Genomic DNA, 25,141 nt, shown 5'->3' with positions numbered 1-25,141 from the left:
ACTTGTATATGGTTATAGAGAAGCGAAAGCCATGAATGCAGCATCTTAATGCAGCAGAAAAGAAATAACCCCAGGCCTTGAAGGGCTTGTACGCCTGTAATGTTCAAAACCGTGTATTATTGTTTCCCTTAGATAGCGCGTCCCCTCATTATGGGATTTTATACTACAGTAAAGTCACCGAATAAATCGTATGACAGTTACATTTCTATTGTTCAGACATAAATGAATCTGAAAGTGCATAAATTTTTAAAAAATACTCACTCCGTGTTCTTTTATTGGATATTAATTTAATTAGTACTGTTTTCAAGGTAAACAAAGTTCATTCTAAATGGATCTCTCTACCGGGTCGATAATAACAGTAAAATTTATCTGAGCCTAAACGCAAGCTACTTGGAGAGAGAGATGCAGAAGAAATTTGTTTTCCCTTAGCTGTATAATGACATCAGTCGTTACTGGGACAACAATATACTCCTTTGTAGAGGACAAAGAAGAATATCTATGAAAGATGCCTTGTCCTCGTTCACTGCAAGAACACTTTCCTTTGGCAGACATGCTTTAAATTCTGCCTGCAGCTACTGTGTAAAAGGGGAGGAGAACAAAAGTTTGCAGACGAGACAGATGATCGATATTCATAGCTTTCAATAATATAACATGAAGTGTTCCCACCAGATTGAAAATCGAACAACTAATCTAATTATGCTATGTCATCCTCCTCGTGCCTCGTTAACCACCCTTTTATGTTAACTACAAAGCTCAGACTTCAGCTATTTGCTTTCTTTTTTTTTTTTTTGTTCGCCGAGGATTCTCTGGTCGTTGATGCGGATGGCTGCCTAGGTGTTTTTATTTTCACTGTCGTTTTTTCCTCTTCCCTCCCCACTCCCCTTTTTACGCAGAGAATGGCGAGCGTGGAACTGCAACACCAAACCGACCATCTTAAGCTTCTTCGGTTAACATCGACCACTACTAACTGCATTTCCAATTATTTGATCTACTTAACTGGCATATAATTAACGGATTCTGAAATGAAAGCTTCAATTTTGCTTTCTTGTAAAAAGAAAGAAGAATTTACAGGATCGATTTTAGGAAGCAAGAATTTTTTATAGAAAAAAATTGAAAAAAGCAAATTAAAAGAAAAAAACAACTGATTAAAATTTTCGTAATCGGTGGTCTCTTCTGTGTTTAATTATTGATCAGAGGGGGCGCTGTAGCTTATGTAATAACAATTAAATTATATAATGATTTGGAAAGTACAAGTGATTTCAATAAAAAGAAAGGAACCCAACAAAACAGATAATAAAATTAAACATTAAGCGATTTATAATAATACACCATCTTTGTTGTTCATAAAAATTTTAAAGTAGTGAGAATAATCCAAGTGTAAATCAAATAAAGTGCATCCGAATGTCGTGTATTAGTGATAACGTGCAAAGCCTAATTGTGATAGTGCAGATTTGCAACATCGTTATAGACGCAAACGCAATACTTGTGTTGCACAGAAAATAATCCCTAGTGGGGGGGGGTCGATACTGGACGAAACCTTGGAGTAAGACAAGAGGCTTCGACCAATAATGGATGACTAATCTTCAACAAAGAGCACACTAAGACCAGAGAAAGCAAACCTTAAGTTGATGAGAAAACACTATATCTTATCTAAAGCTATGTTAAGATTTCTGTTTCCACTGGGGAATTGACAACCTGTGTTGTCATTTGTCTTGTTTTGCTTCCTACCTAAAGGGTTACATTCGACGCGACTGCTTTCCTAAACAACTCAAGAATCAGAGGGCCTGACTGACGTTGCCGAGCGTTTAAATGCAGTAGTATAGTAGCACACGCGTTTAAGTTTATCATGTTTCGAAATGGAGGAATTGTAGATGCCAATTCAGAACAGGGTTCATGGAAGTACCTACAGAAAAAGCGTGCAGGGGAAACCGAACCTGTATGAGACAGAGAGAGAGGAGAGACTTTGTAACGTGGATCATTAATTAACCTGACTGCCCTTTTTTGTGCAGTCAGGAAAATTGAGAGAGGTTTGTGAGCTCTGCTCCAGGCTTAAGAACAATATTTCATAGTAGGATTGATTTAAGATTTGTACAGAGTAGCGATAGACTTTTTTGCGAGAAGATAAGATTGTGTTTTAGGAGAATTGGAGTTACCTAAGCTTTCTTTGCTCTGTTGAATAATTAACCTGGATTAAGAATTAAACTGGATTGAAATTTACTCAGAAGGGAGAGATATATGCATACGACTTTTAAAGGTAATATTTCATATTCTTTTAAACCAGAATTGGTGTACTCTACCAACGGGTTCACTCTTGGGCTATTCTATTATTATCCATTCCAATGACTTAATAAATCACTAGGAAACAAATGATTCTTTTATTGTATTAAAAATAACATGATTTAAAAGTGTGGTATTTATATCATATTATTTCTTTACAAAATTTATATAAATCCAGCTTAGAAAATGCTTTTCAACCTTTATCTCTCCATGCAGCTTAACAGAAATTACCCAAAATACAGAACGATAGACTGTGTTTGTTTTAAGAGTTGATTAATATATAATGAGAAATCATATCAAGAGTAGTGGGAATTCTTTGAGCTGGAGGAAAGAAGAGATAAAGCCGATTTAGTGTTTTTTAATAAGTTGTTAAACGGGACCATTAATAGCTTCAACTTAGTCACGAAAATAAAAACTCTGTGTACCAACCAGATCATTAATTATTAATACCATATAATTTGAAGATATTTAATGCACCTTGAGCACATCAATAAACAGTTTAAATACATCTATCTGGAGTTTGAAAATTTATTATCGTCTTAAATTTACATTGATAATACGTTCATTTGTTCTCTTTACTAAGAGAAGAAATTCAGATGACACAAATATGTTCTCTTTTTCCGTGTGTTAGTTAGACTGATTCCTCTTTTTCTTTTAAAAGTAATCATTTATGTATTTTTAGCCTCTTGCAATTAATATTACAGAGTGTTGGTTTTCTTCGAAATTATCTTATTATTTTGTGTAGTTTCATTTTAAGGCAGATACTTTTGCTATTTTGTCACTGAAATAAATAAACTCTTAAATTATTCTTAAATTACCTTAGCTGGGGATTAGTATTTAACGAATTGGTGGTGGCTATTCGAGAAGTTGAGACTGTGCAGGACAAAGTTTCTCAAGCTGGAATGTAGTGTGTTGTCATCGGAAAAAAAAAAACTATGGTTTGGATTTCCAGCCAATGGAAGGGATTATTACTATACAAGAGGAAAAGAGTGTGAGAGAGTAGTGAATCTTGAGAAACACCAGTTTTAGCGAGGAGATAGACGACAGAGAGCCGTCTACCATCACCTATAGGACCGTTTAAGAGTCGCACACCACAGGATGGAAGTTTTTACCAAAACGACTTTATGCCAAACATGATAAAACGCATTGAAAATGCTTCAGTTTCAACAATTTTTTCCATCTAATTTCTCCAAAAAAATGAGTAACGTAGTATATCATCAGTGTATCATCCATGGATCAACAATGATGGAATTCATATTGACTGATCAGATGGAAGGTTTAAGAGTTGGCGGTTGATGGATTTCTCCATTATTTTGGAAAGAGAAATGTAGAGATAATGCAATGGGACAATAGTTTGACGGAAGGTATTTGTCATCTGTTTTAGGAAGTGGCTGGATATGAGCAAATTTGCAAGCAGAAGGAAACTACCGGTGGAATAATAAAAAAATAAAAAAGAACACAAAAAAGAGCAAACGTTTTGAGAACAGTGGAGAAATGTCATCAGGTTTTCAGATTTTCTTGGCATCAAGATTGTTCTTGTAACATCCTTCGTTGGAAGACCACAGGAGGCATTGAATGGAGTATATTGGGTATTATAGGAGGCGGTTTACCAAGATCGTCGTTACAAAAGTTAGAATTAAAATAGGATGCTAATAATTCGGCTATGTCTGTAGCTAAGTATATAATACAACCATCATGTTGTAAACAGAGGTGAGAATTTTGATGTACAGAAGTTGTGGCCAATAACTTTCTCAAGAGGCCAGAATGCTCAACTACCACTGGACAAAAAGATATTTTTTCCCTCTTTGTCTGTACCTTTTCTCAAATCTCAAAATTGATTCAAATCTCAACTATCTTGACTCAAATTCCAGAGATTATTATTAGTGTCCACCCCACCTTATTATGAAATTAAAAGAGAGCCTAACGTAAGACATAATAAAATAGTTAACAAGATTTCTTTAAAGTCAGAAGATATCCTATAGAAAAGATTATACTTTAATGGCGTCATTGACATTCAAAAAACTAAACACATACTTTTGAACTTTTGATACTTTTGAACGCCCTCCAACATACAATTTATTTTACTTGTATTTGGCTGCAAATACAGCAGTTATAAATGTGTGACGCCTAGATCTTTCCTAGAGGCCATTTTGTTTCCAAATAGCGGATCGATCTATAAACATTCTCGTTAGGTTATCTCAGAAATCGCCCTTTCATACTTGCATTACATAAACCTAAGTTTTGATCAGACCAAGGTATAAAAAAAGAGGAGGCTCCAGCACGATCACGCGATTCGGAAGAGCTTACAACTAGTCATTTCAACAAGGTCATCATACATTATAATTAACCGTATTCAGCGGTCAACTCAAGACCAGTATTAACTACTCCGCTACGTAATCTGGGTTTCCAAGACGACTGTCGTTGCTCAAATCATATAATGTCCGATTACTTTCGACAGGGTAGTGTATGTAGGTAGGAATATAGCATTTGACACTTGAACTTGTAGGAGAAGAAGCGTGAATTCAAAATCTTATTTTAAAAGAGGTTCATCTGCATTGTGAACCTGGAACAATCGTGATAGTTTTCGTTTCATTGAGGGTTTATTAAAGGCAGTTGGTAATGGAAAACAAACACCGAGCTGTGTTAACAGCTGCTGTTGTCTCAAATTGAGTACAGGCTGTGGAAGTAAACTAGAATTCGGTTATCGAAGTTTTATGACGATGGCCACACACGCTGGTAACAGTAATAACGAGAAGACCGCCATAAAATATCCCTGACAGAAACTGTGAACGAAAGATATGCCCACGGGCTCGGATTACAGACACAAGACACTTCTACGACAAAGCCCGCAGATTTTAATTTAACCGCTCTCGTAAAACTACGTGAACGAGCAAAATTCGGATCCCTTTTCTCCGGAGAAGGTAATCTTAAATTCATTTTCCTTTCTTTGGTACTTGTTATCCACCGTAAGTGGATATGCGATATAACGACCTTCTGTAACGGTTCCGAAGACACCGTCTTTCGGCTGTGCAGGCGCCGGTCGTGTCTGAGGTCATGGTTTCGAATCCCATCATATGACGGATAAGAACTTTCCGATGTCTGCTTGAAGCTGGACGGAGGGGTTGATCATTTTACAAAGAGACAAACAGGCCTTAGACTCAGTATAAAATGTAAACTCTAATCTAAGCAACGCAATTACAGCTTAAAGAATTCATTCCCTGTTAAAATTCAGGGTGATCCGTGTTGGTTTTGACGTTGCTGAATTCAAATATGGCAACCATACTGTTCTGACCCCCACCAGTTTTAAGGGAGAAGGGATTAAAGTCAAAAGGAGATTTCATATATTTCAAGAAAATATTACATACAGTAATAAATATTGAACAGTGAGTCTATTAATGGGTTCTTATTCTATGTATAGAAATGTTTATATGAAAAAAAAAAATACTTATTTTGTCGTTTATTGCCTTTTATCGTCCATTGATGTCTCCCGTACGAGATTCCAACAGTAGTCTGCCAACGTATTTGGACTCTATTTTCCCTGTTGTATTTCTTTACTTTTGAGAAATATCTTTGTGAAACCTTTTACCGTGTTCATCGGTGACCGTCCCCAAGTTTTCAAGAAAAAAAGTTTAAATGAGAATGAAGAAAGTGAAGCTTTAACGACATGTTGCATCCCAACTTTAAAAGTAGCTCATCCACAATTTCGCTATAAGTTTGGGATTTCTCATTGCCTAAAATGTTCCGCAGACGATTTCGAATGCCTTCCAGGCTCTTATTTCTGTAGCATTTAATTTTTTAGTAAATTCCTCATCTTGGAATAGCAGTTTGATTTGAGGACCCACAAAAATGCATTCTTTTACCTTGGCCTCATTGATTCGAGGAAACTTTTGCCTCAAACAAGAAAATCCTTCTCCTTTTTCATCCACCACTTTCAGAAATATTTTTATCAAACCTAGCTTGATGTGCAATGGAGGTAAATAGATTTCTGACTTATTCATCAAATGAGGATGTGCTACATTTTTCTGGCCTGCTGTAGTTTCTTAGCAGTCTGGCCTTTTTTTTCGGCTGTCCCACTTGCATATAAAAACCAGCAGTGTTTATTGTATCCACCTTGCAACCCAGTCAGCAAAGCTACACTTTTAAGTCAGCACAGATATTCCATTTGTATTTTTGATAGCAGCATATTTTTTTGCAAAAGAACCTGTAGGTTTTCGTACGTTTCCTTCACGTGCATGGGCCAATGGTATAGATGGATACTTGTTTCCATTATGGAGTAAAACTGCTTTCAAGCTGACCTTGAATAAATCAATGAAAAGCCTCTACTGCTTGGGGACGTGCTCCAGATGTAACTCTTTCATCAGTTGCTGGAAATCGGTACAATAAACCAAAGCACCATCCATGGAGTAATAGCTTGTTATCTTAGATTGCCTCTTCCCATAAAAAGACATCTGAAAACATTTTCAAGAAGATTCCACTGCTGAAGCCGTGATCCTAATAATTGAGCCTTGGTTTTGAAGAAGTCCAAATCCCTGAAAAATTCGTTTAATTATGCCCGAGTGATTAGGTGTGGCTTTGCAGTATCAAGAGTTGAAAAGTCTGGATCTGTACTCGTCTGGGTTCTTAGTCTTCTGGAGACTCGCTTTCTGATCCTGAATCAGAGTCAAGTCCATATGTTTCAGGTGGCTTTGGCATTGTTTCATCGTGAGATGCCGGCCTTAGAGCATAAGGTATGTTGGGATACTCTACTTTATGCTTGGATTTCCAAAAAAAACCCAGAAATATTTGTCATGCCAAAGTAACTATCGGGTATGTGGAAAATTCTTAGGTTCTACTCAGTACGGGTTTTTTGAGAACAACCACGTCTTAATAGATACGATATTTAGATGCCTCATGGCTTAAATTTCCTTGTCGATTATTCTAAGCAGCCCTCAGGCCTTGAATCTTTGTCACTGACTTATCAAGATCCTTCCTTAGCCGAATAACTGAAGTCTTTCTTTTCTTTTCTTTTTTTTTCTATTGCCGTTCCAACCCTTGTTCATTATGGCACAGTATATAGTGCATTAATTTAAAACTACTGTTTTTTAGAGAGCCGCATTTATGCAAATACAAAAGGCATAGAGAAAAGCGGATGCAAAGAGCTAGGATAGAAAAGGAAATAAAACAGGGTCGGGAGATAACACACAAAGAACAGGGGGAAGTAGTGAAAACCCGGAACTATGTACTAAGAGACTTTATGAAGGAAATGTTGCCAAGAATCTTTTAAGCTGAATTTCCAAAAAACAAAACAAAAAAAAAAAAGCGGGTTTAATTATTGAAAAGAGGAGAACGGAAGCTTTCCGAACTTCTCTAGAACGTCTAGACGTTTGGAATTGTGGCATGTTGTGGGAAGAGAATTGGGATAACAATTTTACCACAGTTGATAACAATAAATGCTGAGTACGATAAAGAGAGCGTAACTGAGAGGACGCATTCTCGAGGCCGGAATCATCGTACATCCTTTCAGCTCCGGTGAAGCTATCGAGTTTTTGCCGAATTTTTATGGTTTTTTCATTCATTTCAGATCTAGATTTTATTTCACCTCATAAGTTTTATTTAGTTGATCACGTAGTCGATTTATTACTTAAATCGAGCAGATATTTCAGAAGATACACACTTGAATTAACAGCAGTGATTTTTAAGGTAGTGATTTCACAGTAGTGCTTTTTGTCTCCAAAACTCGATTTTATAGGTAAACAACATTTCTTTGTGTAATTATAAATAGTATATTTAGTTGCATATAAACCGTTTTAAATGATATTTTAGCTGTTTTATAGCCAGATACTTCAGCAGTAACTGTAACCGTTAAATCACAGTAGTGACGTTAAATCACAATACTCAGTAGCTGGTGATTCCGATTGATATCGAAAAGTCTAACTTTTGTAACGAACTTTTGGATCTTTCAATACAAAATTGTCAAGTGGAATATCATAGTGTAAGACTACGTAAGTGTTTTAATTGTGATAATTTTGTGACTTCAAGCATATTATTGTCTAGATATTGTTTTAAATCAGAAACAGCAAGCATAATATTTCAGGATTGCGTGTCTAATAGGGGAAAGGTGAGAGGGTATTTTCTGGTGCTCAGAAGAGACTTTAAGGGTACGGGGAACCTGCTAATTGGGGGGGGGGAATAGAGAAGTTTCTAGTAAGATACAAATTAACCTGCACTTTTCTTGAGAGTACTTGAGGGATGATTCGTAATATTATACGTGGAAGGTCCCAATGTATTAGCCACAACAATCTACAGCAGTTCTTTGCCACAGAGGACCTGGAAAAAAGCTATAAAGGATGTATCAGAGTAGTAAAAAAGCCGAACCTGTCTGTAGTTGGTAGTTCAATAAATAAAATGAGTGTACCTGATCTCCTGGTAAGCCCAACTAACGCTGGTATTGTAGGAATAACTGAAACATGGCACCAGCCCAGTGTTGCCATTTTAGCGGTTTTCCCGCTAGATTTAGCGGAATTGCTTCAGGTTTAGCGGATAAAAATATGAAATAGCGGATAGCGGATTTTTTAGCGGGAAGAGTATAAATATTTAGCATTTTATGTATTTTGGCAATGTAACATTTATATTAAGAAATATTCATTTAAGAAATATTAAATTAATTGTTCAATTAATTATTTAATTAACAATAAAAATAATTCATAATTGAAATAGTAGGGATATCATATTTCATAGTTTTTTTTTATAAAGCGAAGAATCGGTTTTATATTATTCTGGATTTCCCTGAGGAGAACCCCAACAATTTTACGTAGTTACGCTCGCGGTCAAACGACCTGATCATTGGGTCATAGCTTTAAATTGTTGAATCAAATCTAAAAATGTGGAAAAAATTCTAATGACGCCTTTTTTTGAAACAGCGAAGGAATGGCATTGGATAATTTTTCTTCGTCGTATTTGTTTGGCTTCCAAGAAATGCGATCCGAATTACGGATATCTCTTTCAACGTTTCTAATAACCACAGAGCAATAAGTAATAAGAGTAATAAGTAATAATTATTTCTAATAACCACAGTGTAATAATATCTTAGTATAGTCAGTCCACGTATAGCACGATAGTTGTATTCCTAGAAACCCTCGTGCAATTCAAAATTGTGCGTTTAGTAAATCCACCAGCCTACAAAATCAATTCAAATATTTATACAGTGCCATAAACGATTGTGCAGATCCAAAAAAGATAGTTCATTCGTGTCAAACAAGGTGGTTATCCATTGAAATTGCTATAACAAGAATTTTAGAACAGTATATTGAATTAAAAGCCCATTTTGAAATAACTCGTTTGACTGACAAATGTTATACTGCAGAACTTCTTTATTCAATGTTCAAAGATGAAAGTAATTTAGCATATCTTTTTTTTTAAAACCTATCTTATCTGAAGTACAAAGAGTAAACAAATCTTTTGAATCAAATACTGCCGATCCTACATTATTACTACATGATTTAAACATGCTATTGTCGATGATTGCCAATAAAATGTTTTTGCCAAATACACATATTGAAAGGATAGAAGAGGACATTAATAATTATTTAGACCCTAAGCCATATTTAGGTTACCAATTTGAAAGAAAAATAAATGAATTAATAATAAATAAACTTATCACAACAACAGATGAAATTTCAATAAGAGAGAGATGCCGTAATTTCTTGATTGATTTGTATCAATAATTAAAACAACGCCTTCCGGACAACATAAAAGAATTAGAAAAAATGTCATTAATCTCAGTTAACAATATATTAAAGCAACAAAAAGAACCACTGATAAATTTATTACAAAATTTAAAATTGTCTGAAGTAGAAATTGAAAAAATTGAGCAACAGTATATAAACATTACTCTCGTTAAATGGGAAAACATCAACAATACAATGAAGAGGTCAGAAGTTTCGAAATATCGAGATGAAAGCGGTAAAAATCCATTTAAAGAAATTAGCGATTTGCATTGGGTATTTTAATTTTGCCATTATCCAATGCAGATGTGGAAAGAATATTCAGCAACTTAAATCTAGTAAAAAACAAAACACGCAACAGAATGAGTGTTGGCACGGTTAATGCAATCTTATCAGTACGATACGGGCTCAAAAGAGTTGAAAAGTGTTGTAAAAATTATGTTTTACCTGAAGAAGTGCTTCGCAAAATAGGTACACATGAAGCATATGATGAGGAGGTATTGAATTTCAAAATTAATTTAGATTTTTAGATATTGATTTTATATTAAAAACAGAAAAATAAATAACTATTTATATATACTATTTGTTTGTTTGTTTTTATTCACTACAAAGTACAAACAAATGAAAATTTAAAAAATTTGGCGGGTCAAGTGCTAAAAATAGCGGATTTTGAGTATGCGGCTAGCGGGAAATATTATTAAGAGTTGGCAACACTGCACCAGCCTGAGACAGGGGTAAAGCGAATTTCATTACGGTGAGTATGACGTAGTCAAAAGAGATGGGGAGGAACGAAGGGATGATAGGGGTTATCCTGTTTATCAAAAGCTGCTTGAAAGTAGGAAGGCGATTTCCTAGAACCTGATCAAGCACAAGTTGAGTCCGTGTGGTAGGGGCGAGTTACTAATGGTGAAGGAAAGATAATAGTGGGGTTATTACAAGCCAAGCGATTCCCAACAGTACTATAAAAAATCTCTTTAAGATTTAAATGCAAGAGCAAGTATATCATTATGGGCTACTTTAATTTCACTCTAAGAACTGAAAATCGTGGACAATGTGGAATATATAGCAGAAGTTATTTTTTGAATGAAATATATGACTTGTTTATTTAAACAAGTTAGATGAAGCACAAGGACTTCAGATATCTTTGATCTACTTCTCGACAAGGATCCAAACAGTATTACAGTATTGCTGGCCGCATTACACACAGCTTGGTTCGCCATACCTCCCGAACGCTTCCGACATCTTGTTGAATCAATACCACGTCGGATAGCTGCTCTACTGAGGACAAAAGGAGGACCTACGAAGTATTAGGTAGGTGGTCATAATTCATTGATCACTTGAACTGCAGAATTGCTGCAGTTCGAGTGATTGATAAAGACATCTTAGAGAGGATTTGCTTGAAGTGTGGCGTCTCCGTAGCCAGGTGGGAAGGAGCAGCAATGCGTAGCACACGCTTCTTGATTAGACCGGGGTTCGAACCCGTCACCACCAAATACGGAAAGGTCAGGGAATGACCACCGCATATCCAGGAGCAATATGGCCTTAGTTGCTAATGCTCCTAAAAACTAAATAACAAACAAACAAACAAAGCTTGAAGTGTATAGAATTACTTGAGGGAGAATTAGTAATTGAATATTCTCACTGGTGAGCGAGGCAAGAACCAAAGTGCACAGAAAATCTCAGAGAAGGCGAAACCTTATGAAGTTTTCCTTCAGGCTGCCTGTTGTGGAATGAAATAAGTTGCTGCAAGGGTGATTAGGCGGGGGAGTTTAGAAAAATTCAAAAAAGCACTGGATAGGCACTTTTTTGAAATTGGAAATAATATGATTTTTTTTCCCCGAGGATACCTAACAAGTACGCTTCCTTCCATCACTTAATACTATGATATACTAATAACTGATTTAACCTGAATTACCTCCTTGAAAGAACATTCTTTTCCATGAATTAGATTAATTTATGTTTAGCTGAACGATATTAATAATAATTTATTCTGCGAAGAAAGGGCTATTGCAAAAAGGATAAGGATTTTGTTATGAGATCTGTGCCAAATCCTCGATCACACGTACCACAAAAAGACACCACGTAAAAACAAAAAAAAGGATAAGTTAATTAAGGTGCGCAGTATGTTGCATTTCAAGTGTCTTAACAAACAGTTATGATTCATTGTTTATAACAAAAAGCAACGAATTTATACTCGTACTAAGAACTTTTTATTTCCGTGCATCCGCCATATTGCCCACCCATTCCTCCAATCAGCGCACGGCAACAAAAATAAAATCTTTTTTTCAGTATATATCATATCGGGTATATATGTAGCCTATAGTATAAATAATAATTACCGGATTTCTATTGGTCTGATTTTAATGAACTTATGTTTGGCAAATCTTTCTGAAAGATCCAAATATAAAATTTTATGAAAATCCATCCACTAGAAGTCGAGTTATAACATGCGGACTGACGGACATATTGAAGACAATAGAAACTTTAGCATATGTGCAAAATGCGGCTAAAATTTAGCTAAGCTTGTTGCTTCACTCGTGTATTTTGTGAAATTACGAATCTAGCAAGAGCTTAAACATTATTGACAACACATCAAATTATGGCCTGTGGTACTTAGCTTTCTCACATCTTTTGTAATATCTCCAAACACAGAAATATAAAAAATAAAACATAGTGGACATAGTGTTTTTTGTTATGCGGTTCCCGTGGTTTCCCACAAATCCGCGTTAAATACTCTGTTAACATAGCAAAGCCAGTCAGTGTGGGTTATGTGTGAGTAGTGTGTTGTTTGTGTTGTTTGACTGGCCTCTTCGTTACTGGGAGGCGCGATCACCAGGAAGGAGCCTCCCAGCATCCGTCCACTGGCACGAGGAGCCGGACCAGGGAGTAAAAGACATCTGACGGGCCGTCCACACTCTTGCAGGAGCGAGAGTGGGGAAGGCCAAGGAAAGAGCAGAGAAGAGACAGGAAAGTTTAAGACAGACAAGATAGCGAGGATGACAGAGCGTAGGCATCCTCCCAGGCGAAACGGAGCAGGAAGAGTGCTAGGTGCAGTTGTGGGAGTCCTGGAGAAAGACTGTGGGTAGGAAGAAGAGAATAGGTAAAGTTCAAATTAAAGAGTCCAGGATCGTCACAATGGAGAATCACGGAACGGCGTCGACAGGGCTGTCCGCCATTTGCAGTTTCATGTCTGGAAGTTTCCGGTGCTGGGTATTAGCATTAGCATTAGCATTAGTAGAGGCATTTGATGCAAGAAAGCAAGCTTATGCAGCATCAGCCAAAAAAAAAAAAAAAAAAAAAAAGTAACATAAATAAATAAAAATAACCACTTCCACTTCACCCCTCTGTTCGTTCGAAATACCTGTCCAGCTGAGCCTTAAACTTATATTAGGCTTAAACTTATTTAGGCTTATTTAGCCTTAAACTTATCAGTTTCAGTTGCTGTCTAGAGGAAGTTATCCAGGAGTAGTGTTCGGGAGTTGCAGGTGATGCCAGCGACGACGAAAGACCTCGTTGGCATAACTGGTCAGTGCACGGAAGGCATCATTAGATTCCAATAACTTGGTTTCTGGCCGAAGTGATGTAGTGTGGAGGTCTAGGAGTAGTTGGTTTCTTAGATCTAAGTATACGTTGCATGAGTGCATCACGTGATCCCAGTCTTCAGGTTCTCCGCAGGTACAGAGGGCATCCTCGACTAGGCCGAACTCTAGAAGGCGTCTCTTGAAGGACCCGTGGCCAGTTAATAGGAAGGAAGCATAGACGTTAGGGAAGAACCAAGTGGAACGTTGCTTGTTGATGTAGGTTACCACAGGAAGGAAAAGTTTAGTAGTTGCACCAGTTGTGGAGTTATTCCAGCGGGTTTGCCATAAGTTTATGAATTGTAGCCACACACGTTTATGTTCCTGTTTGATCTCGGTATCGGTACGGGTTTGAATAGTGAGGAATTCAGCTTCCTTGTTCTTCTTGATGGCATGAGAAAGTCCGATAAAAGCGACGTGGAGGTCCAAAGGGAGGCGGCCTGTTAGTAGCTGTAGGGCGGCAGTTGATGTCGTTCTACATGCGCGGGTCATTTGTAGTAGCATAAGTCGTTGAATTTGCTGAATTTTACGTTGAGCATGCACTAAAGTCATTCGGTGGTACCATACTGCAGCTCCATATACAACAATTGGTATAAATACTGCTGAGTATAAAAGGCGTTGAGTTGGTCCTTTAAGACCCCAGTCCTTGCGGGTAAAGCGTGCTAACATACTGATGTAATTTTTTATCTTTTCTTTGATAGCTTGGATATGAGGAATGAAAGTTCTCCTGTCGTCCAAAATTACTCCTAGGTACTTCACCGATCGGTAGTTTTTCAGTGGGCGGCCATTAAAACGTATGGTAGGAGGTCTGGAGAAGTCCAGTTTACCTTTTAATAGGAGGGTTTTGCTCTTCTCAGTGGAGACTGAGAGTTTATTTTCCGTGGTCCATACGGACAGAGCAGCGAGAACAACCGTAGCCTGGGTTTCTATGGTGGCGCGGGTGGGGCCCTCAATGATAATAACCATGTCGTCAGCATAAGAAAGCTGAGTAGTGTGTGGGTAGTCCCTCAGGAGCCAGTCGTCGAGTATCATATTCCAGACAGCTGGCCCCAGGATGGAGCCCTGGGGACAGCCTCGGGTGATGCAGTGATATTTTGTTTTGATGCTGACCTTGCGGTTAGAGAAGTAGCTTTTGAGGCAGTGGTAGAAATTCCAAGTGCAGTTAGAGACTCTGGCCCTCTGAAGAACGCCCGGTCACCACACTGTGTCAAAAGCTCCTTTGAAGTCAATGAAGATTGCCAGTACATAAGTTGCATCCGACTGTTCTGCAACTTTGAGGGTTTTGGATAGAGCATCAATTGTGGAGCACCCTTGTTTGAATCCAAATTGAAGCGAGGATGCCAAACCACTGGCTTCATATCGGGGTTGGAAGCGGGAGTGCAGCAGTCTCTCAAAAACCTTGCCGAGAATGGGAAGCAGCGCAATCGGGCGATATGCCTTGGAGGTACCTGTGGGATCCTTAGGTAAGAGCCTCAGATTAGCATGCTTCCAACGTGATGGAAAGTTACCCTCATTCAGACAGGTGTTGAAGAGCTGAAGAAGTATCATTGGAGCTATGGCCCAGAGACGTTGCACAGTCTCGCCTTCAATAAAATCCAAACCAGGAGCTTTACCTTTTTTGATTTTTTTAATTGCTGCATCGACTTCTTCCTCTGTGAATGGTTCCTCCATAATATCTGGCTGGAAGCTGGAATTTTGTACTGCTATCTTCCTGTGGATGTCAGTATCAGAGTTGGTGTTGTCCTGATATATTAGTTCATCCAGAATCCGGTTGATTGTATCTTCCCAGTGTGTAGTCTCAGACGAGTCATCAGAGCGGAAAGAGTGTATGACATCCGTGGATCCCAGCTTATTCCTCACGAGTTTGTGAACTAAACCCCACGGATTCCGGTTCCCCTCAGTCTCGACAAGGGAACGCCAGGAGCTTTGCTTGGCATGGTAAATTTTGTTAGTATATTCACGGCGGACTGCTTTGAATCGGTCTCTATACTGTTCTGCAATGTGAGCAGGTTCAGTCCTTCTCTTGCGTTGGTATTCTTTCCGAGCGCGCTTCAGAGAATTGCGCAGGTTAGTGAGTTCCTGCGACCACCATGGAACAGATCTTGGTTTCCTGGAACATTTTTTCATGGAAGCCTCTGAAGCTTTGAGGAGCAGACTCTGCACAAAGTCTGTTTTCTGCGCACTGTTCATTGATTGGTAGAAGTTGCTAGCTGGGTCATGAAGAGCATCTTGAATTACATTGTCAAACTGGTCCCAGTTCGCTGTTTTAGTAGAGAATCTTACAATATCCTGGATAGGCACTTGACGAGGGAGGGCAGAATCGGTGACACTGTAAGTGATGAGGCGATGGTCGCTAGTAGTGGCTGTGTCATGCACCTGCCAATGGAGGAGTCTATTGCGAAGAGAAGAAGTAGTTAGTGTGATGTCCAGGTTAGACTCTCCAGTTCCCGAAGAGTAGGTGGTTGGTTGTCCTGGTCTGTTGATGATTTCAAGGCTGCGTGAGGCAATGAATTCATCTAACATATCTCCTCTTGCATCGGTAGAGGTGTTGAACCATTGTGTTGACCGGGCATTCGAATCTGCGGCTATGATGACATCAGTGTTCTCCAGGAGGTCAAGAGCTTGTTCTAGTCGAGCTATGTGCGGGAGGATATCTGTACCAAATTGGAAGTATGCTGTTAGGACCGCAATACGGCCGAAGCTGCCTTCTATTGTAGCCCCCGCTAGGTGGGGAGTGCAGAGTGATTCTATCTGTGTTACTACTAAGTCTGGATTGCGGACGATGATAGCAGCGAGGCACAATTGGTTTGTCGTCTGGATTTTCCTGAAAGCCAGGGGGTAACCAGAGACCCTTCCACGGACGCAGTATGGTTCCTGAAGGAGAAGAATGTCTAGATTCAACGCGTCCATTAGGGGATGAAGCTGTGTTGCCACTGAGATGGATTTTTGGCCATTGATTTGAGCTATACGAAGTCTGGGAGAGGGGGGGTTGAGCATCCTATTTTCCATAGTTAGTCTTATTGCGTACTATATCTGCTGCTCTTCTATATACAAGGCACGCTCCATCCCGCACAGAGTGATCGTAGGGTTTGTTAATTGCTTTGCAATTCGAGCATTTAGGAGGTGAGGCTTTGTTGGGACAGTCCTTGTAGAGATGCCCTGCCTCAGCACAATGCCCACATATTAGTTGTTTTTTAAGACACTTAGCAGAGGTGTGCCCATAACCAAGACATTTGTAGCATTTCAGGACTGGTACAAAATCTCTGAATCTGTGGGATGACCAGCCCAGAAAAATTCTATCCTGGCTGTGTAGGAATCTCCTTATCCTGGGAGACACTTCTATAACCCAATTAAGTCGACCGCGAGTCCGTGCATTGGTGGAAAATTGAATTTTCATCTCCTTAATGGCTTCTTCTTTGCTCATAGATTCAAAGAGATTTCTGTTATATACTTCCTCCAGTAGGTCAACTTTCTGGATTGAGCCATCTACATCAAACACAATTAAACTTGGTCCCCTGAGTTTAGGGGTTTCAAAGGTAAGAGTTAGATCTTCAGCTGTGCCGCAAGACTTGATCTGTTCTAGATCTGACTTAGTGGCTGCTTCCAATATTATCCCTTTGTCGCGAATTTTGCGAATGTTTTTGATTTGGAGATTGTCTAATTTTGGTTTTATCTTCTTTAGGACGGTGTCCTTCACTCCATCGCTATCTGGGATGTCGCACCCTTCTCTAGCTTTTATAATCAGCATATGCTTGTTCTGTGTGGTGGGGATCTGAGGTAGTTTGAGCATGGCAGCATAAGACAACTGGTGCCGAGTATCTTCATCAGAAGCTTGGTTGGAAGGTAGCCCGGTATTCAGAGCTGATATAGTTGGATTTTTAGTTACTTTAGATAGAGTTTTATTAGTTTGTTGGAGTTGGGCATTGGTGGCCTTCAGCTGTTCATTTTCTATAATGACCGCATATAACTTCTTCTCTAAAGAGCCCCAGCAGCGCGAAATTTGTAATGATACGGCCCTGGTGACGTTGCTGTTTTTGCTACTGAGACAGTATTCCATTTTGCGCCTCAGTTTGTGTATAATTTTCAGGTTGGGAAAATCTTTGCTGAATAAATTCGGCATTTCATCCCATTCCTCTTCATCCTCCCATTGTTTAGGGGGGAGTGAACCAGATGCGTCTGGTCTTTTGAGGACCTTTTTCTTGAGGGAAGGAAGTCTCTTCGTGGATGCTGCGGGATCACAATCGCTGTTCACCCCATTACAATCAGCATCGTCGCCGCCGGGAGAGTTGTCCGCGGCAGGTATGCCGTGTTCATTTGCCGCGGAAGCCTGTTGTTTCGCGGTCCGAATTTTGTTTTTAGTCATCGCGATCGAGGAGGGAACCCCCTCCGAGTTTTCTTCCCCCGAGGACTGGTGCGGTTGCCTGCAGGAACGCAGTGAAGCTCTACGATGTGCATTTACTTTTCCAAAAAATAAAACAGTAAATAAATACGAATACAAAGGGTCTTTTGCACAACGTGGTTGATTAGTCGGTCTCTGGACGTAAAACCGCAGTTTTACGTCCAGAAAGCAGAAAATCGACTTCAGAACACATGCAATTTACAGACAATATACACGGAGCAACATGGCCTCAGTTGCCGATGCTCCTAAAAACACAACAACAACAACAAGCAACGCAACGATTCGCTATTCAACCGTCTGCTTCACAAGCGGAAGGCTCACCTTGGTGGTCTAGTGCTCCACAGGAGCCCACAGTTTCTCCCACTTGAACCCAGCCACCCAGAGACGACAGGGGTGCTTCGAGTGTGATGGATCACAAATTCAAACTGTAGTCTAGTCTCTAAATTCTGCCCCCACCCCAACATCGAGATAAGTTTTATAATTGAGTCATCAGTTAGTATTGGTTGCGTACCACTGTACTAGATATTCCCAAGTCCCAGACAACTTCCGGTCTTCTCTCTAAATTGCCACAAGACAGCGTTCACTCCCGTCTTCGAATGAAGTGCTACTCATGTTGTAAAGCAGGACCAGAGCCATTCATTCCCTACGTAATCCATATTTGTGTAAGCAGGAGCCAGAACTTTTCACTATCAGACTAACCATTGAAATGCCTATGCTAGTTTCCAAAGAACAATGTTTTATGTCAGGTCAGCACACAAAGAGCCGCCAAAAGGTATGCCATTCACCTCACAATCACTCTCGTACGTAGCATAGTCAGTACAATCGCCCTCCTCCCCACACCGAGTGGAAAAGACCTGAGTTCGAAACGGATCGATGATGTGAGAAATTTTATGGGTCTTTTTTACAACGTTGCTGAGTTACCCGGAAACTCAGATTTTTCATCCAGCAAACCGAAAATTGATCACAGAGCACACGCAGTTTACACACAGCATATATTGAGAAATATGGACTTAGTCGCCGATGCTCCTAAAACCCTAATATAAAACAAACATTTCACAAAACACCCACTGTGGTAGAAATAGTAATAGCTAACAGTAAGCATTACACTGAAAGGACAGAATTCATGGGATACCAGGTTCCTGGGCAACGTGGCGCTGTCACCCCTCTCGCTAGTGGATGAACCCACCTCTTGGCAGGTATATAGGTACACTGCATCACTGCATTTTCGTAGACGGTAATTCGATGTCATCAAACGTCGATGAGTTAACAGACTTTGAAAGTGGGATGATTGTGGGTGCCCGACACATGGGTCACTCTATCCCGGAGGTAGTATAGAAATTGCACTATCCCCGTGCGAGAGTATCGGGTATACGCCATTTCCGGAATAACCGGTCAATATACACGGAGCAACCATCTCATCGTGGATAGCGCTTTGGGCGGAGATTGGTTTTGGTTTTTATGGTGCATGGGCGACTAAGGCCATGCTGCTTTTCTGCGGAGAAAGGTGGTGGAAAACATGGCCGTCGACGTCTGTCTCACATTGTTTCAGCCAACAGAAGAGCGACAGTGGCACAAATGACCGCCGACTTCAACGAGGGAGGTGCCAGAAACGTCTCCACCAAGACCATCAGGCGAACATTAGCCGCAATAGGTTATGGGAACTGCCGATACACCAGAGTCCTATTGCTAACACCACGACACAGGACTCTACGCTTCAACTGGGCGAAAGAACATCGGCACTGGACCTTGAATGGTTGGAGACGGGTCTCATGGTCCAATGGGTCCCGTTTCCTATTATTTCGAACGGACGGAAGCGTTCGTATCTGGTGGAAACTGCACGAAGCTGTGCACCAAGGAACTGTTCAGGCAGGTGGATGGTCGGTAATGGTCTGGGGCGTGTTCAACTGGCATACGTTGGTTCCTCTAGTACGTGTAGATGCGTCTCTGAACGGCCCAGGTTACGTGCCGATCCTTGCAGACCATCTGCTTCCCTTCATGGTCATCGTGCACCCACAGGTCAATGGACTCTTCCAGTAGAACAATGCGCCTCCCAACAGAGCCGTGGTGACTAGAACATGGTTCGAAGAGCATTCTGCAAATTTTACCATCATGGAATGGCCTTTCCGTTCACCTGACATGAACCCCGTGGAGCATCTTTGGGATGCTGTGTAAAAAGGTCTGTTCGAGCTTTGGATCTTCCACCCAGGAATGCGACGGAATTATGGACAGCAGTACAGCAAACGTGGATGGAAATACCTGTGGAACGCTTTGGTGGACTGATGGCCTTGTGACTGTCCTTGTTCGGGCCAAAGGTGGGCCTACCCGTTACTAGGTAGGTATCCCATGATTTCTGTCCACTCAGTTTATACTGCTGTTGTATGTATAAAATTAGTAAGTGTTATAATAAACAAAAATGGCATTTTCTTAGCAGGAGAATATTTTAAACTGAAATACATTTTACGGAATTAAAAAACGGATTTTCCAAATGAAAAAAAAAAAAAAAAGAATTTTTTCAATATAGGCTGAGTGAACCAGTAATTCTGCCCACTTCGTGAGTCACGAGGACATAAAAATGTATTGGTAATGAGAGGAATATTACGCATAAGCAGAAAAAAAGCTGTTTGCATTGTAAAATGCAAAAAAAAGTATCGAAAATCAGGTAAAAACATTTAAGATTTTTATTTTAATTTAATTTATTTATTATTTATTTTTTGAGACGAATCTGTGAATTATATTTACGCGCCACCTGGAAGTTGATCATCATAGTTACAGGACACCTGATACCAGCAGCTATTTAGTTAATATTAACATGTTGATAAATATTAAAAGTATGATAATAACAAAAACACCGAGCCCAGTGCATCTTTAGACTAATTCTTGGCCAAATTTTATCAGAAACCTCGTTTAACCACAGAAATTTAACTCTTCGTTCTCTTTCCTGGATAACCGCGCAGTTTGGACCCATAAAAATATTGTTAAGTGGAGAAAAGTAAAGATCTTTCGCCCATGCCCTCCCCCGTACCTTCAATATCTGGGCTAGTCGACTTTTTTTCATTCATCGATTGAATTATAATTAAGGTACAGGTACAATGAAAGAGGTTGCGTGACATTATGAACACGCAAATACTTCATTGAATCATTAAGGCTAATGCTAAACTATGCATAAAACGCTTTTTGGAGGAAGAAGTACGTTTAGTTCTATTCTTCGTAGGCCCAGTACTCCTGAAAAAGTTATCATTATTTCCTAATTACCAAGAAAATTGATGTACTTTTAATTTAAAATTCAAGTTTTCACCTTTGAACTATCAAGAAACCCGTCATAACGGCAATGTCATTGCAAACGCACTTGATTAAATACAAATCTACCAGCAGCCTGTAGTTTGTTGTTAATAACAGATATTAAATCCACTGCTAACACCTGAGCTTCGGCTTAGATTTATGGTACCTGCTATTGAAGACAGATCTTAACGAATACCAGATGATAATTATCTGGTTTTTTAGTCGGATGACGCGCCCTTTATCATAGTCTGACTGCCACATACAGAAACCAAGGGTGTGTCTCGAGCTAGCTGGTGGAAGATTATGTCAGGGATTATTCAAATATGTCCTGTTCATTAGGCAAAGTAAGGTTATATTTATATAGAATTCTTTACCATTTAAAAGATCTGGTGGTGAGATGTTTAGTTCTAATGCAGAATTATTCCCCGACTTCTTTATTTGCACAGACAGAAGATTGAGATTAACGAATGTTTGTAGAGAGGGTTTCTCCGAAGTGTCGTTTTCCTTTGGATAATGTAGATGCTTATAAAGAAATGATGCATAAAGTGCATCAAAACTAAATTCAAATGATTTTCATTTATAATAACGTTTCGAGCCATTTTCCATAGAGAAAAATAGCGAATTCTTGATGTTTGTTGAGCTATTATGTTATCTAATGAGGCTGCACCAAGGCTTTTATTGGATTACAACGTCATCTTCTTTATATCAAGCCTGAATCATCTCCAAGATGTCCCGCTGAAATCCTTTACTATCTTTTCAGATATTCAATGGAAACAACTTTTGAAAAATTCTTAATAGCCTTTTCCAGTACGTGATAAGGCAAATAAGGACATGAAGCGTTAGTATATCGTGGGTATTCTATAGGCTGCTTCGCGTGTGTTCCAGATACCAAAGCTGAATTTTCCCCATCTCAATATAAATAAGCTTTATTAAGCGACAAGCAACGTAACCACTTAACCGTCATACAGGTCTGTCTTCAGTAAGGGGAACGTTAGCACATATGCACTGTTTTTAAGACAATTGGAACAAATTAATAGCCCAGTGAAAACTGACGACCACAATGAAACGTGCTGTTCGTTGGTTTGGCAGCTGCCAATCAAATAGCATGTAATCTGCTCTCACTGACTAGCTCAAAGATTTGCATAAAGGACTCATAGTTACAATGTACGTTACTTTCCTATCTTTAATGTGACTGGATGTAGCTAACAAGCAATAATTACCTTCATTAAATACATAAATTCAAACGACACCATAATTTATGGTAACGTAATATTAGTCTTCCAAATAACACAAAATCTTACCAGAGAATAATAGCAGGGCTACGTGTGGAACATTTCATCTGACTAAAGGCACGGATCAGAGTGTTGAACGTGGCGCGTGGATTTTTAATAGTCGAATTAAAGCCATTATGGAAAGAAATCTGGTGACTGAATTGGCGACTGATCACACGAAATTTTAAAAGTGAATAGATATAAGAAATAAGAGAGTATATGAGAAAATGGGTGAGTCCACTGCTCTGTACATAATGTAAAGTCAAAATCTGGCGCCTTATGGTCAATAAGACCATAAGGCGCCATACTGCTTGTCGACGCCATAAGGCGTCATTAATTGCTTGATTAAAAATGCTGAAGGATCCTGAAGGATCCTTGTATACTTCACACAACTATCGATCGATAAATCCACCTACTAAAATAAACATCTGTAATCAGGCTAACTAATATGGAAAATATAAAAAAATAGAAATGGTGTTTGAGATTCGCAATACTACATTATCTTTCTTTGATAATGTAGTATTGGATAGTGTATAAATACGAGGTCCATTTGAAACAAAATAACATTTATTCAGTTTGGTGCGCTTAATTCAATTCGAAAGTTAAATTATTTATGTTTTTACCTTATTTTTTCCCAATAGACGCAGCCGAGATAAAAGATTGTTTGTACTAGTTCCTGGAAATGTTTCTGAACAGTTCACTTCATTGACCAGTACGTCGATAGCATCGATGGAGTAACGGAGATCTCAAACTTCGGTATGTAATCACATCTACGTATCAGTATCTGTCCGTGAGGTTTCCTGAAACTATTTATTCCCATGAAAGTACTGTCTGGGGATTTCGATTGGGCCAAATAAGGCCTGGAATGTCTTTTCCGATTTTTGATGAGTGTAGAAGAGGAACAAAATATTTTCTTTTTCTTGAAAACCGATAAAGCTGGTGATGTTCTTTATGCACGGAAAAAGGGAATTTTATATTTAATGTCTTCGCAGTATCTAAAATTCGAAATTTTTCCGATTCCTATAATACAAGAGGCTTTCGCATTTCTCGGTGGACGTGGATGGGGGAATTTTGTTTCGTGTGCCCCCTCTCGCAGAAATTATTAGTTCAAAAGCCAGGGCCGACCACACCAGATATTAAATTTTACTTTTCTCAAACAGTAGTCCATTTCTTTGAGTGCCCCGTGCGTTTTGTGGATGCCCAATTTCAAGTAGCGGGAGCAAGCTTGAGTTATTCTGGATTTATCAGGAATCAGAATATACAAACAGGCCTTCGAACACTGGCTTATACAGACATAACAGACGGTGAAGACCTTACGAACTAGCATATCACGAAAATTCGATGTGCAATAACTCTTCAAAAAATTATGTGCTACATTTTATTTTAACTATTTTCATCTGAAAGTTATAGTATAGAACAGGCAAGCACTACGCAGGGCGAAAGTAATATTATTTTAAACACGTACCATAACCCAGTGGTTTTTGCGAGCCTTTATATGAGTATGACCCAGCCTCGCTACGAAACATAAAAAATTATGCTCTATGAAATGTTTTTCGTTAGTCGCTGAATATATTTCAAATGCGGGGAAACATCAATAAGTTTATTTATTGGTATTTCAGTCATGTTTTAGGATGTGGAGTGGCCTAATGGAAGATAGTAAATGTTGCAAGCCGTATACTCCACTGGAAGATGCTGTGAAAGAGTGGCGTAGTCTTTTATACTAAAATGTATTTGAGAAACAAAGTTTTACAGTTTCACTCCAGCGTTACAACGCAATGAAAGGTTCGGGTGGTTATTATTTTATTTTTATTTATGAAAACTTTTAAACCCCACTCTCCGTAATATCTGCTGCTGAGATGGCTCTCCTATATCGTTATATAGGAGAACCTACCGGTGATGAGATGGTTTCTCCTATATTGTCATTCAGGAGAATCTATCAATGCTGAGATGGTTCTCCTATATTGTCATTCAGGAGAATCTGCCAGTGCCAAGACGGTTCTCTTATATTGCTTTATATAAGAGAACCTGCCAGTGCTGATATTGTTCTCCTATATTGCCATACAGAAGAAGCTGCCGGTGCTGATATGGTTCTTCTATATTGTCATATAAGAGCACCTGCCAGTGCTGAGGTGGTTCTCCTATATTGTCATACAGGAGAATCTGCCGGTGCTGATATGGTTCTCCAAATTGTCATACAGGAGAACATATCGGTGCTGATATGGTTCTCCAAATTGTCATACAGCAGAACCTGTCAGTGCTGAGGTGGTTATCCTATATTGTCATACAGGAGAACTTGCCGGCGCTGATATAGTTCTCCTATATTATCGTACAGAGAAACTGCAAGTGCTGATGTGGTTATCCTTAATTGTCATACAAGAGAACATGCCGGTGTTAAGTTGGTTCTCCTATATTGTCATACAGGAGTGCCTATCAGTGCTAAGATGATTCTCTTATATTGTTTTATATAGGAGAACCTTCCAGTGCTGTGATGGTTTTCGTGTATTGTCATACAAGAGAATCTGTCGGTGTTGAGATAGTTCTCCTATATTTTCACCTCTTTTTATGTTGCTTCTGCGTGTTTTAGCCACGCTAGAAAACCAGTGTATCAAAGAGGGAAGCAACATCGTTGATAAG

This window comes from Mastigoproctus giganteus, chromosome 8, assembly GCF_048544385.1.
Source record: "Mastigoproctus giganteus isolate SK-2022 chromosome 8, ASM4854438v1, whole genome shotgun sequence".
In the NCBI taxonomy this organism is placed as follows: domain Eukaryota; kingdom Metazoa; phylum Arthropoda; class Arachnida; order Uropygi; family Thelyphonidae; genus Mastigoproctus; species Mastigoproctus giganteus.
This window is presented reverse-complemented; position numbering follows the sequence as displayed.